The sequence below is a fragment of the Carettochelys insculpta genome, chromosome 6, assembly GCF_033958435.1.
Source record: "Carettochelys insculpta isolate YL-2023 chromosome 6, ASM3395843v1, whole genome shotgun sequence".
In the NCBI taxonomy this organism is placed as follows: domain Eukaryota; kingdom Metazoa; phylum Chordata; order Testudines; family Carettochelyidae; genus Carettochelys; species Carettochelys insculpta.
The window spans coordinates 103672101-103686905 of record NC_134142.1 but is presented as its reverse complement, the minus strand read 5'-3'; positions in this window follow the sequence as shown (position 1 = coordinate 103686905).

Below are 14805 nucleotides of genomic sequence, written 5' to 3'. Positions count from 1 at the left end.
CCCTGTGAAGCCATCTTGGAGCAAACTTCTACTCTGATGGAACTTAGATGCTCACCAGGACAGGCCCGTTGCCACCACTAGAGCTCCTTATGTGCATAGGAGAAGGGCTCCTTCCCAGAGCCTTGAAGACCTCTACCAGAATATAACCAGACCAGAGTGTCTTGCTGTACAGACATGGCAAGTTGTCCTTTCTCCCAATCACCTTGGGGAGTGCCCCAGCTGTGGACAAATTTGTCCTGAAGTATTCCTCAAACAAGGAGTCAGGAGAACTTGGATCTGGTCCTGTCTGCCTCACTCACCGTGACTTCTTTCTTTATCTTTAGGCTATCAGTGGACATACTCACTCTTTAAAAATATTATATATCATTATTATAAGGTGATGGCATCCCAACAGTTTGTGGAACATCACAGAAGTAGCTGAATAATCAAGTTATTTCATTAAAGACTCCAATTACAAAATTGTTTAACTTAGACTAGAGCTATCTAAAATTATTTTAAATACTAACACATGAAATTAGCACTACAGCATCTAAGAAACAAGATGGAACTCATAGAAAAGCCACTGGCAAATTGGAAAATGATATCTACAATACAGACATTTTGTCTGTTCTGTCTACCTGATAAAAGATAGGCAAAGAGGTATCTTCACAATATAGTTCCTATGCCTTTCAACATTAAAATGTGTAGATTTATCAGCTATCACCTTTGTGCAGAAATGTTCAGTGATTGAAGCTGAAGTTTATTAAAATGATCTAACTACCCAGTTAATACAGAATAACTATTTTACCTGCTTGTTTATAGGCCTTCTTATAAACCAGGAATGTTTTTTGTTTGAAGTCCTTTGCACCGCAAATTAATATTTTTCAAAACATTTGACTAATTCTCAAGCTGATTCTTCTGCATTAAGAAAATAATTCAAAAGATTTCTTATAACTAATTTGACACCCATACCTTCACATAATGTTAAAGAAAGAATATATAGACTGAGGAAAACTAGCCCTTAATCAACTAATAGTACAAATGTTTCTGGCCCTGAAATATGTCAAGACAAGAAAAATGGGTTTAATCAATCATTAAAATAGAAATATGAAATAACTAGATGAACTTACTGTAAAAGTGGCTTCTGTAACAGAAAGTAGATCCTCTCTGTAAAACCTTTTGAGCATATCATAGAACTGTACATACATAAAAATTGTTGATATTTGTTTGGACTTTCAAAAAGCATTTAGCAAAATCTCTCACACCAAGTTATTGTGGAATCTAATTAACTCTGCTGCTACCTTCTAACTTCCCTCGTGAACTCTAAAAAGTGAGAGGCAAATATGAACACATAGGCTACAGTTACACTACCAAGTTTTGCTGGAAAAACCCCAGTTGTGTCAACAAAACTCATGGGGCGTGCACAGACAAATGCATTTTGTTAACAGTATCTGGACAAAACACAGCACTTTTGCCAGCAGCATTCTGCCTCCAATCTTTGAAGCATAACACTGCTGCTGTGTGGCTCAGTGGGGCCTTCTTTCAACAGACAGGGCATCCACAACAATTGGCAGCCCTGTCTGCTGTGCTTCCAGGTGCCTGTTCTGTCGAGAGAACAGCTGGGTAATCCGTCTGTTTTGTCAACAGAGCTGAGCGCTCTCCCGATTGGCTTTTATGTGTGGCCGCACTCTGTCAACAGAACTTTTGTTGGGAAAACTCTCCCGACAGTGACATCTGTTGACAGAGTGCTATAGTGTAACCATAGCCTTAGACTAATTAAAAATAAAGGACAATGTCTTGCTAAACTGGAAAAGATTGGACTGTATTTTAGAACAATTATGACAGGATAAATATGCAGTATAATCAGATAAATAAATATCCAAACCCTGTCATCAAAGACCAAATGGTCCTGATTTTCCAAACCAATGACCAACCAGACTTCAGACTAAAGTCAAGAGAAGCTGTGAATGGTCAACACCTTTGACTATCAAGCATTCTCAGCTGTTTCTATAAATACTATAATTCTGTGATAATTAAATATATATATCTGGAGAGAAACAAAAATATTCTCAGATCTAAACAGATTTTAAAAATTACCCACTTCAGGCAGATATTCCATCAGCTAATTATACATGACAATGTTGAATTAAATAGCCAATACCAAAATTTACTGCTGTACACTAAAACTGCTTTTGGCAAGGTTGTGTGACAGAAGCAATAGCATTAGTTCTGCTCCATTTCTTACAAAGCAGACTATGGAAGCTTTCAGGAAGATTAATTCAACTCTACCAACAAACGAGAAGCAAAGAGATTTAACGAACTGGACAGAGTTACTGTGTAAATCCACTTGCATTATTTTAAAATTATGTCTAGCTGCTACATTTTCAGTGAAGTGGAATCCCAGAGCTTGATCCTTCACAGTACAGATGTAGACTGTAACATGTATAAGAACAAGGTAAAAAGCGATCAGCATAACCAGGAACAGAAGGGACACATGCCCCACAGTAATGAAAGTACTGTTTTACCAGCCACTATTACCTTGCCTGTCAAGGTCAAGCCAAAGAAGGAGCATGTAGTTGAGCACCATATTTGCATGCTGAGGATCACCATGTCTCCTCTGATACATTCATTCCCATGTCACACTCTGGTGCTTTTTCATTTTGTACTCTGGAGAGACAGAGCTTTTCTTTGAAGACTATTCCTAGTGCATAACCTTCCTGGTGCCCACGCGTTGCTTCAATTCACATTTGCACTGGAGATCAATGCCACCACATAGTGATGTACAAAATGAAGGCCCAAGAAGTCTGCAAGAATAGTGTGATGTGTCATGAGCAACTATACTCATCACTTCAAAGAGGCTTTGGTTGTACACATTTAAAATAACCATTTGTTAATGAAAAATGGTTTTGACCATTTATGAAAACATTGGAACCAAAATGTAGGTACTGTGTATATAGCCTCTTCAACATTCATACAAATATTTGCATATGACTAATCTGTATTATGTTGCCTGGCTGAATTCTAAATAACTGAGATAGGCTACTTCCCATAAAGTGTAAGCCATTTATACTGCCCTAGCATTTTATTTTCAATCCACTTTCAGCACTGCTTAGAATGGTAATGTAATTAAAAATTAAAAGATAGTACAATGGAAACTATATATTCTTTTATTATATGCTAATTTCTAAATATATTTTTATCTCTTGTAGCTTTTCATTTAAAAAAAAGTCTAGGACTTTTGGAAATTCATCAACAGATACAGTCATGAAAAATGAAACATGATTAGTATTTCCCAGGTGCAGATGAAGTCAAATAATCAAAATTATCTACAAATTCTTGATCAATCTTGTATTCCTTCTGCTTCTAAAAATGGACAAACTACACTGAACATTTGGGGGCACAGGAGCAGAATAAGACCCTAAAAAAAAGAAGGCATTAGTTTCTGACATATAATATTATTTCTTAGAATGTGATCCTGCTGTTCCTTCAGGCTTTGAGCTGATAGGGTTTGTGTAGCTTTTTTACATCACACAAGCTGTGTCTACACGTGCACGCTACTTCGAAGTAGCGGCACTAACTTCGAAATAGCACCCGTCGCGGCTACATGCGTCGGGCGCTATTTCGAAGTTAACTTCGACTTTAGGTGGTGAGACGTCGAAGTCGCTAACCTCATGAGGGGATCGGAATAGCGCCCTACTTCGACGTTCAACGTCGAAGTAGGGACCGTGTAGACGATCAGCGTCCCGCAACGTTGAAATTGCCGGGTCCTCCATGGCGGCCATCAGCTGGGGGGTTGAGAGATGCTCTCTCTCCAGCCCCTGCGGGGCTCTATGGTCACCGTGGGCAGCAGCCCTTAGCCCAGGGCTTCTGGCTGCTGCTGCCGCAGCTGGGGATCCATGCTGCATGCACAGGGTCTGCAACCAGTTGTCGGCTCTGTGGATCTTGTGTTGTTTAGTGCAACTGTGTCTGGGAGGGGCCCTTTAAGGGAGCGGCTTGCTGTTGAGTCCGCCCTGTGACCCTGTCTGCAGCTGTGCCTGGCACCCTTATTTCGATGTGTGCTACTTTGGCGTGTAGACATACCCTCGCAGCACCTATTTCGATGTGGTGCCGCGCAACGTCGAAGTTGAACATCGACGTTGCCAGCCCTGGAGGACGTGTAGACGTTATTCATCGAAGTAGCCTATTTCGATGTTGCTACATCGAAATAAGCTATTTCGATGTTGGCTTCACGTGTAAACATAGCCACAAACACTTTCCTCCACCTTCTCCAACTCCAGCAATGCTTTATGGCTACCATTGCCATCTGCTGAATTATGCTGATGTTGCTCTCTGTGTTACCATGAGAAAGAGGAAAAAAGTAGCAGATTTGACTTGAGATATCAGATTAAATATTGCTCTCTTGGAAAAAGAAGTGTCAGATAAAAGTTTACCATCCCTTTTTTTTCCAGTCAGAACACAAGTACCCTGAATTGAAGAAGATACCCAACTTCTGTAACCAGAAATTAGCTCTCCACATGAAAAGGTTAAGCATGGAGTTGGAGGAAGTCTTTCAGAACCTCTCACCACAAAGCATCTGGAGTAGAAACCTGACCCTCTCTTTGCCTATGACTGTCATTATTCTTCCTAGGTAGCCTTGTGTTTCAGACCTGAAGACTAGGCAGAAGCTTTTGAAAAGCTATGGGTAAACCAGGCCTGAGAAATCTGAGAGCTTATCTGTTAGAACGGGCACACCACCAATGGCTGAAAAGAAGTTCTTGACTCTTTTATCTAGAAAATGGTGAGACCAAGCTAATAGGGCTTCATGTCCTTGTATACAATTCTCATTTGGCTGTGAAATCCTCTTTGACTAATTGTACAGAAGAATTTCCGAACTCTTGTGGGACAGAAGGATTGGTAGTTTTAGAGTTGCTGGAATTTATGGTTGAAGTAAAATGAAGCTCTCTTGAATGCCTCTCGGTAATGGATGGCTGGGCATATCTTTATTTGGGTCTGTTTAATCTTCAAAGGCTTTCACCAGGAACTTGTCACAAGAGCTCTGTCGAAATGTGCCTGAATCACACTGCCTCTGAAAACACTTTGTGTGTTGAGAGACTGGATTCACATATACAATATAGGGTAATGCAGAGAATATGTGTAATGGACAATCTGGTGTTGTGACAGAAGGGAGAAATCACAGAGAAAACCTAATATCAGCTAAGTAAAACACAGCTGTCTTTAGTCAGCCTCTTATTATTTCTTTGGGACCCTTCTTCCGAGACCACAAAAAGAAACAGACAGTGGTCAGTGCCATTTAAGCTGATACTATCTCTCTCTCTCTCTCTCACTGTATATATATAAAATATGAGTGTTTGTGTGTCTGTCTGTCCATGGCTATGTCTACACTAGCACCCCCCTTTTGAAAGGGAGATGCCAATGAGACACTTCAAGATATTATAATGAAGCGCTGCAATGAATATGCGGCGCCTCATTAGCATAATGGCAGCCGTGGCACTATGAAAGTGCCACTTTTGATTGCGTGCAGCTGATCTACACGGGGCCCTTTTCGAAGGGACCTTGCACACTTCGAAATGGGGTGAGGGGAGGCTGCCAACCAGCAGCCAGCAGCCTCACCTCCCCAGAGCAGCACCTCCGGGAACCTAGGGTCTGGCTGTGAAGCCCTGGCCCTCTGGCTGTCCCTACCCAGAGGATCGATCCTTGCTAGCAGCTGGGGAACTGTTAACCCCACAGGACCCTTTTTGCACCAGGAGGCAGCTGAAATGCTGCTTCCTGGCCTGAATGAGCTGGCGGAGAGCCAACCTCCACTCCCTACTGGGCGAGAGGGAGGGAACCTATTGCCATTGGGACGCAGTTTAAATGCTGCCTTCTGGTGCCAATGGCCTCTGGGGAGGGGAGCCTGATTTCAGTGGTTAATTGTTTGCTCAACATCCCTGGAATGATGTTGAGCAGATATTAAAAATGTGCCTGTGCTCACTAAGATGGTGTAGGCTGTGGTGGATTTGAAACATTCACGCAGAGGTCAGAAACCGTTCTGAGGCAGAGTGCCAAAATGTAACCTGTTTACCTCTATTAAGGTCCAACTGCTGGTGATACTTTTTAAAGCCACTAATAGTCCTACTTACAACAGCTTCATTAAGAAAAAAGATGCTGAGCTTTACCTTTTAGGCGGTGGCTGGTGGTAGTTGGTCTTTGGTTACTCCATTGGCAGCATGGCTTTGAGCAAGCCCCCGGCTGCATGAGAGAGGAAGGGTGCGGCTGAGCTCTCACCTCACATGCCAATGAAAATCGGATTGTGTGCCTCTCTTGGTACCCTTCCTGGGGATTGCTGACCCCTGCATTAATGCATTTGATCCTTGTGTAGGTTGTTGTATGCACTACTATGTTGCAAACCTCTCTAGTAAGACTGTAACCATAGTAAATGTGATGTTCATAAGCAATTGATTCAGCTGAAAAGAGTGGGTGTGCCATGGAATTTTTTGTCTCATTGAAAAGTGCCTTTGTTACTGAAATGGTTGGGAACCACTGATCTATACTATAGAATGAGGTGTGGTGCGTGCTTTCAAATGCCTTTAAAAGAGCAACATTCAAATGTGGCAACAGAACCCAAACTACCAAAAAGAAAATCAACCTTTTGTTATTCTTTCCACCTGCTTCCAGCTGTTGTACAGGTTTAATGCATATGCCACTAAAACAGTTAGGGTGTATCTACACTAGCAATTACATTCGAAATTAGGATTGGAAGACCGAGTTCTTTCGAAAGAAGCCACAGAATGTCTACACTGACATGGCGCTCTTCCGAAATTAACTTTGAAAGAACTCCCCTGTTCTTTTGAAGTTGGTCCTCCACTCCCAGGATGGGGAAAGCGCCCTCTTTCGAAAGACAATTTTGAAAGAGAGCAAGTGTAGGTGCTCCATGACCCACTCGTTCAAAAGAGCGGGTCCTCCGGGGCCGCAATCAGCTGGCAGGCGGCAGCGCCACTCACAGCATAAGCAGAGCTCTATGCTCCAGAGTGTGGCCGTGTTTCAGGACGCAGGCTCCCAGAAGCCCTGAGGCAGGAAGCTGAGAGCGTGCAGACAGCAGGGAACCCACACTACTGCACAGCCATCCACAAAGGGCGGCGCTCCAGCCCGCCTACCAGTCTCTCTGGCACTAGGGCCAGCACCCCTGACCCCTGTCCACCCCAGGGGCCCCCCCAAGGACACCAGGGAGCCCTCCTAGGAGGGGAGCCAGCCCCCCAAGTGCCGGGCCCTCTCCTGGACCGACGCTGAGCTGCAGGACCTCCTCGCCCTCTGGGCAGATGAGGAGATCCTGCAGCAGACAGGGGTCCAGCACCGAAATGTGCCTGCGTTCGAACGCCTCGCCAAGGGCCTCACAGGCTGGGGTCTCCCTTCCTGGACCCCAGACAAGGTGAGGTCCAAAGTGAAGGAGCTCCAGCAGGCCCACTGTCAGGCTCAGGCCCCTACTTTAAAGCTCCTGACCGCTTCCTTGGGCCCAAGGAGGCACGACCCCCGGCCATGTTCCCCAACACGGTGGACCCCCGCCATGGAGCCAAAGCAGGAGGAGACAGGGACCGAGGGGGAGGACCGCCCCAGACCTCCAGCCACCTTCAGGCGTCCACAATGGATTCCGGCCAGCAGCAATGATGAGGGCTCAAGTGAGGGGGCCCTCATCATCGAAGTCTCCTCGGGCCCATCCAGCCTGGCCCCCTCAGATCATGCCTCGCCCGAGGCCCTGGAGGGACCCACAGGTATGTATTGTGCACGCTGGTGGCCGTGGGGCCGGGGGAGGAGACACACAATCCCGCCCGGGGTGGCTACAGCCCACCCACTGGGACATCAGTCCCACGGCACGGGCAGGCCAGACAGCCCTGCTGCCCTGGCCTCACAGGGCCGATGTGTGGCACTTAGGACCATGTGGGCCTGTACCACAGGCTGCCAGGCTGCGGAGGGACCAAGGGGGGCAGGGGAGAGCCAGCGTTCCCGCAACCCAGACAGGGAACCCCAAATGTAGTCCCTGCAGGACCACCGGGATGGGGTGGCTGCAGTGGGGGCGTTCCGGGGGTTCCTCACTGGGACTAATGGCCCGTTCTGCTCCCCTTATGTCTCCACAACTCCAGCAGCCAGCAGCTGGACCAGCCCCACAATGGGTCCGGGGAGCCTGACCACGGAGGGCAAGGGGGAGCAGCCCAGGCCCCAGACAGGGACAACACAGGGCCACTGCTGGTCCCTCCACTAATGCCACCAGGACGGGGAGGAGGAGGCAGGGGACACGGCCCACTCGGCCGCCCTGAGGGAGCTGACATGCGTCGTGTGGGAGTGGCTTGCCATGGAGCAGCAGGCATGGGACCGGCTGGTGTCCAACCTGGACACCCTCACCCAGGCTGTGGTCAGCCACCTGGCCGCCGCTGCTGCTCCATTGCGGGCCACTCCCACACCTTCTTTCGCCTCTCCACCATCCCCCACGCCCCTGTTGCCTGTGTGTCCCTTCTCCCCCAGTGTTTCCCCCCCACCCCAATCCCCCATCCCCCTGCCTCCCCCACACCACCACCCTGCGAGGAGGCTGACCTTGAGGCCCTGCTCCCTCCCCCCAGCCAGCCTCGTACACCTGGCCCACACCCTGCTGGCCAGGGCCAGCCAGGTGGAGGTCGAGCCCCTGGCTCCCCACTCCCCCCGTGCCAAGCCCAGCGCAGGCATGGGTACTGGTCCTGAGCAGTGCCCTTAACTCCCTATGCTGCCAGCCCCAGCCCAGCCCCAGTGGAGTCCCTGGACCTGGGTAGGAAGGGGTGGGTGCAGGCAACAGTGCTCCCAGCCATCAAGCCCCGTGGAGGGGTGAGGGTCCCCACCCCAGCTCCCCATTCACCCTTCCCCCTTCCATGGAAATAGTTCCCCCCACACCTGTATATAGTTCTCCGCATTCACCCTCCCCTAACACGTGTATATAGTTCTCCCTGAATAATGAGGGGCACAGTTTTCCGTTATAGTAAACATTTATTTTTATGGTTTATCCTGTGTCCCGCATGCATGGGTGCTGATGGGTGGGTGGGTGTGTGCAGTGTAGGGGTTGGGGGGGAGTGTGCCCGCCTGTGCCTGTCCCCATCCCCGCCCCTATTGCTGGGGTGCCTGCCCTTCTCCCAACGGTGCCCATCGCCAGGCAGCCTCCCTCCCCGCCTCCACAAGCAGTCTAGGTGTGAGCTGGGCATGGCTTACCTTGATGAGGACAGCCCCGACGGTGGCTTTGCCCACCCCGAACTGGTGGCCAATGGATCAGTAACTGTCCGGGGTGGCCAGCTTCCATAGGGCAATGGCCACCCTTTTCTGCAGGGGGAGCGCCAGCCTCAGGTGTGTGTCCTGGTGCTGCAAGACTGGGGTGAGCCAATGGCACAGCTCCATGAATGTTCCCTTGGTCATCCCACTGGTCATCACCCCAGTCCTCCAGCACCAGCCGGTCCCACCAGTTGCTGCTTGTAGGGAAGCTCCACAGGCGGCGGATGACCCGGGGGACCGGCTGGGGGTGTTGTGCCCTGAGGATGGCTTCCAGGAGGGTGGCTACTGTGGTGGCCACCCGGAGCCACTGCAGCACAGCGGCCAGGGAGCTGGCCATGGCTGCAATGGAGGGGGGTTGCTGCTCAGGGTCCATGGTGAACCAGGATGCTACCTCTGATGCCTCTTGCTCTCGCTCACTCTCTCTCTTGCTCTGCCTGGGGACAGGATTGCTGGGCAATGGCATGTGGAGTCTGAGGTCCGGGGGCCCTTTAAGGGGACAACAAATGGCGGCTCCGGAAGGGTTCGTCAACCATGTGACCCTGCCCATAGTACTTCCTCCCCCTTTTCTTTCAAAAGAGCGGGCTGGCATGTGTGAACACTCTCTTTCAAAATTGTGCTAGGGGCCTTTTGAAAGAAGGGACTGAAACTTCAATCACCACTGGTGTGAGTGGATGCTCTTTTTCAAAAGAGCATCTTTCGACGTTCTCTTTTGAAAGACGTTCTTTCGAAACTGAACTGTAGTGTAGATGCAGCCTTAGATCTTGGCCTGTTTAGCCAATGTTATATCTCAGTAAAATGTATTATTGCTGAGTATATAATGACGGATGTGCTCCTCTGTGTTCCTGAAGTAATAGGCCCAATTATATTAATGCAAAGTAATATAGGTTAATTTTCACAAACACAATATGCATCTGAATTCTAGACAGGGCAGATTTCTAGATTAAACACAAATTGCATTGGCCACCACCAAAGCTCAGAAAAAAGTATCAAGCAATGCATGTAGAAAAAAAATGGTCTCAGTTTCAAACATAATATATAGTAAGAAATCCAACACTGCCCTCCATGTCACTTAAATTCCACAGGAGAGGATGTTGTGGGAATCATACAATCTTAGAGCTGCTCTAATTTACCCAAAAGGACCAAAAACGTAGCTGAGGATTGGCATGATATAGGATATATCCCGTAGCCTTGCTTCCAACCATGCCCCTCTCTCCCTACACTTGCCACAGTGGTGCAGAAGCCCTGAGGCTGTTCCACAGCATGATCTGATCATCATGTCCATGAAGTGATCCTCCCTGGATGAGTGAAGCTGACTTTAGAGTCAGATTGCACTGGCAGTGCAGGGTAGAGCAAAGTAGACCTAGAGGCTATGTCTACGCTGCTTGCCAGCAGTGTTGGCACAGAGGATGTATATAGCTGTATGCCATGGTGAAAATGTTGGCCACTCTGCAGTGTATAGCTGCATGCATCAATGGCAAGCAAAGGAGGAAGGGCTCTGTAACTTTCTGCTGCCAAAGCCTGTCACTGAAGCAAGAAAAGATTCTGGCAGTGAGGGAGACGTAAGGGGAAGGAGCTCCCTTCTATGAGAGGCTTTCACAGCTGCTAAAATGACTTCCCCTGAAGTGAGAAAAGACTCCAGCTATAATAGAGAGTGGGACACTACAGTGTCTAAAATAGCATAGATATGAAGCACTGCCTGGGCAAGTGGAAAGCCATGTAGGGTACATACTCACAGTATACTCACATATTTACTCTCCTGAAAAGTGCCTCGCCACCTACACCTGCTCTTTATACCCACGTATATACTGTACATAATGCTATAGCAAGTGTGCAGCGTAGATATACAGAGTATCTAGCCCAGCCAGCATAGTGAAAAGTCAGCAATTTCCTGCTGCAGGAGAAAGGGCTCACATTAGTTAAAAGCTGTCCTCCTTGGTTTGAAAACCCTCATAGATTTTTCTCCAATTTCTCTTTACTCCACTCAATGTTCTTCAGCTCCTCTAACCCTGACCCGTGAATACACACAGTCTCTAACACTAGTTAATCAAAGAAACTACTTCTTTGTGGGTTCCCTCAGTCTATAATGACCTTCCTGAATCTTTTCCTCATTTATTCTCTCTCTCATGGCAGTCTCTGCTGAATACATATCTTTTCTCCTTTGTATACCCCTCCACCACCACCCAAACTATTTAACTCTGTAAAACATTTGGGGATATAGATCTATGACAGAGTCTATACAAAACTGTGTCGTCTTACTCTGTTCATTAATATATCCGTTACTACCATTGCCAGGGGGACCTGTGCTGGGTTACTCTATTTAATCATTTTGTAATAGTTTTTGAGATGCTCCATGAATGTGTAAAAAGGAAAATGTTTTCTCTCATTTGAACATACAAACTTTAATTCTAGAGCCTATAGTTAGATAAGATCTAGGAAGTAACAATATGGTAACAGGCCAATCATCCTTCCAATCTGATATCCGCTTTGGGTTAATGCCAGTTTCCAAAAAACAAACAAACAACAAACACACCACACTATACCATAGGCTAACAATAGAACTGTTTAAGTGAAAAATCAGTTTCTCAACCAAATGTATCTAAAATACTTTTTTTAATCTTGCTTAAATTCACAAATGATACAATATTGAAGTGATTTTAAACATACTGTACAATCATGTCAGTTAAATGGTTTACATCAAGGCACAGCACACCATATTTTACAGATATGCCTTGACAGGCAGCAGTTTAGTGTAATCCCCGAGATTTGGCAGTATTGCCATGATAAATAGCATGGGTCACATTTCACATATATGCTAGAAGATAAATAAATAATAGATGCTATCACATTTTATTTTAAATAGAATTGCATATAAAAAGAATATACAATAATTTAACTTGAGTAATTAGATTGTTTTGTACTATACATAACAGAAGTGCTTTCAGTTGTTTTTAACAAAACATTTTTTAAATATTAGAAGGAAGCAAAAAAAAAAAATGAGTCTTCTGTTTGGCCTTCTTGATTTATGGAGAAGAGTTGCTTTCATTAGAAACAAAAGGGAGTCAACATTTCAATTTCATAGCAATCTGAAAGAAAAAAAAATATACAAAAATTACCACAATATTGACACTGAAATTTTACTTCTGGTACAATGCATGAATATGCACTGACTGGCTCAAGTAATAGTTGCCATCAACTTTGTTTTATAAGGTGATCTAGCATTCATTACAACTAATTATTTAAAACTTTCACTTTACTTTTAAAAAAAAAAAAAAAGCTCTCACTCGGGATGAGGTATTTAAATTGTAACATACATTTGTATTCCATATGACTGTTTCTTTCTAGGATCTAGACACCATAAATCTATTATTCATTCAAACAAGAATTCTCAGTAAGATATTAGCTATGATAACATTATCAAAGGATGTATTAATTCTGTATTTATTGCAGTGTGTTTACCATATTCCAAGTGTCAGTTAGTTGTTTATATTTGAACATTTCTTCTTCGCCTGCCGAAAGCTTTAGATCCCACATTGGTAGGTACAAAGTTGTTCTTGCCCACTCCTCCTGACCTGCTGAGGAAGTCTGCCAGACGATGGGTCACACAGGTTGCTGTGTTACATGCCCTTTTCTGTGCTGTTACGCTGTTTTCAAAATAAAAAAGTAGAAAGACTGTAAAAAACACTTTGGTTAAAATCAATAAGACGTGATTCTACCTGGAAAGTATCTCTGTGAAAATGTGAATGTGGAGTTGCATATTTATTTACATATTGTACTCTCATATTACAAATTAAAAACATGTTTTTCTTTTTCTATCAAGTGCTAACAGACTTGTGAAAGCCAAACTGGGCTCTATTTCTTGCACATCATCCCCAGTAGTTAATATCCTGTGGACAAAATTATGCCCTCGACAACACTTGATAAAACTCCATTTCCACCAGCAAACTTAGAAAACTGTTGATAATGCAGAAGAAGTAAAAGAATCTTGCTAAACCACACCTGGCTTAGTTCTCTAGTTCTGATGGAATAACAACGCAAAACCCTATGTTAGTTATTTAGATCATGAGATATGTCAGAACACACAAAGGGGATGAAGTCCTAGCCACATTGAAGTCAGTGCAAGGATTTCATCAAACTAAATCTATAGAGAAGATGATGCTAGGATTTGAGTTTGGTTTTTTATTAATTTTTCATATTTGAACTGCACTCAGTCATTTGTCTTCTTCCACATATCTGATTACATTATTTAAAATACATTTCTTCTTTACTAAGTCCTTCACTGAGCAAAGCATTAATTGTTTTAGTAATCCCGTTGACTTAAGAAGGACGACTCGCTTAGAAGTAAGTGCATGCTTGGTTGTTTTGCTAGACTAGGGCCTGAGAATATATGTTTCTGTAGGCTCTGTTCAAGCTGATCTACTGAAACCAATGGGAACACTGCCTGATTTAGGACTACAGAATAGGGCCCAGAAGGAGTACCATAGAGGAGTTTCAAAGGGTTAGCCATGTTAGTCTATTTCAGCAAAAACAACTCGGAGTCCTCTGACACCTGACAAAGTGTGTTCCAGCCCACAAAAGCTTATGCCAAATATATGTATTAGTCTTTAAGGTGCTACAGGACTCCTTGTTGTTTTTACCATAGAAAGATAACCCTGGTAACATGACAATTCTTTTCTGAATAGTAGCCTTATTGTGAGATATATGTGCTCTACGGGGGGGAGGAAAGTTAAGATACAAAATTAATGCTAAATCTGAAAGAGTCACTGTATTAAAGTAAAAGGATTAATAGAAAACAAGATTTTACATAAATTACCCAGACATGGAAACTCCCCTTTTAGAATCTTTTAATATATAAATTTCTGGGAGGTTACTTCTAAAACTGATATAAATGTGAAAAAAAACAGTCATTCATGTTAGTACATCACTGTAAAGAAGTTTCATGTAAATAATTAAGGAAAATGAACAAGGAATATTGACATTCTTACCTTGATGAATGAGAACAATTTTAAAACTAGACTACATTTTTAGTGTTTTCACACTACTTAACACATGCATTTCTTGATGCTTAGCCATTTCAAAAGGTCACACAAATTGCTTTACTAAAACTATGCATCTATAATCTGTCTCATACACTCATAAATACAGAAAATTTTAAGATGGTCAAGGGGTTCTTCCTTTATACATGAATATAATAAAATAGCTCAGCTATTCTGCATTTAAATTATACAACTTTTGTCTTGTCTGGCTCTGATTCATTTCTGGAAATATTTGTAAAAAACTTTCCTGCCTTTGTCTAAAATCTTGCATTCCCACACAATTAATTAAAACAATAGGCCTAGTCCTCATAGAAAAATACATTTATTGAACAAGGGTATGAGCAGGCATGAAAGAAGAATCTAGCTGTACATGTAATAGCCAGAAATGAAAAGCTTTGTTTAGATTTTTTTTAAATAACTGTCTAAGAAAATCAGTTGAAGTCTCAGTGCTGCTAATTATTTTTATTTGGTATTTTTTTTCTAACTTGGGATGTGTGTTATGTACTTTATCTTTCTAACTTTAAGTCCATCT